The sequence below is a fragment of the Dipodomys spectabilis genome, unplaced genomic scaffold, assembly GCF_019054845.1.
Source record: "Dipodomys spectabilis isolate Male_0828 unplaced genomic scaffold, ASM1905484v1 ptg000801l, whole genome shotgun sequence".
NCBI lineage: Eukaryota > Metazoa > Chordata > Mammalia > Rodentia > Heteromyidae > Dipodomys > Dipodomys spectabilis.
In genome coordinates this window covers 33877-34855 of record NW_024871478.1, presented here as the reverse complement: position 1 = coordinate 34855, position 979 = coordinate 33877, and positions in this window count along the sequence as shown.

The window sequence follows — 979 nt, the reverse complement described above, 5'->3', positions numbered from 1 at the left end:
AACTAGGTCAGAATCTCGGTTTTCTTGCTTCTTGATAACAAGAATAGGATTTGCAGGGAAAATAGGTAAAGCAAAAAGATCTGTATTAGATGATTTCTCTTATATTATGGTTTTCTTGGGACTTACTTCTTTGTGAGGCCTCTGCCTGGGAAGGGCAACTTTCCCCGGGAGTGGAGCTGAGCCCCACAGATCAGGTTCCTTTGACGTTTGAATGGTTTCTTCCACATCCTGAATTATGTGCTAGCTATTCTGGCTAGGTCTTTGTTAATATCTACTCCAGTGGTTAACAAAGGGCTACCTTCCCATTTCTCTATGAGAAATTAGAATGTCTTGTGTCATACTCACACCCTTCTCTTGGTATCTGGGCCCTCCAAAGTGTGCTACAGTCTGTGGCCAGTTCATGCTGACGGGTGAATAGAATCCGCTTGCACATGGTCTTTGGATTTTTGTGCAAGACTCTGTTTATATGGCAGCTGCGGCTGTATACACCTGCAAATTCTTGAATCTGTCTCATTCACTAAGATTCCTGAATTTTTCCTCTCTGGCTAAACTCTCTGTACTATGATGGCACCCCTAGGTATGTTTATCTAGCCTTGGACTTTTCACAGGAACAAGAAAATTGGTTTCAATGCCAGTCTGAGCCCCCAGCTTCTCCTCCCTCATCTTCCCCCGAAATTTGTTGCTATTTTTCTAAACGTACTATATGAAACTATTTTTTAACTTGCTGTATACATTAATTTTCTATGTTTTATCCAATGTTGTCAATTGTATTTGATTTTATTACCCTGTGAAATACATGTACAATAATCCAAATTAGGAAAGGGGAAGGGAACAACAAAAACTGAGAGAAATGACAAAGGGAGAACAAATCCAACAGAAAACTTGTTGGTTCCTGGGTCATCTCTGGTCTGTGAACTGCAGGATGAAGATGTCTGCTCCTTGTTAGTTCTTGCTGGTGTTGAGTAGAATCTACTCACCC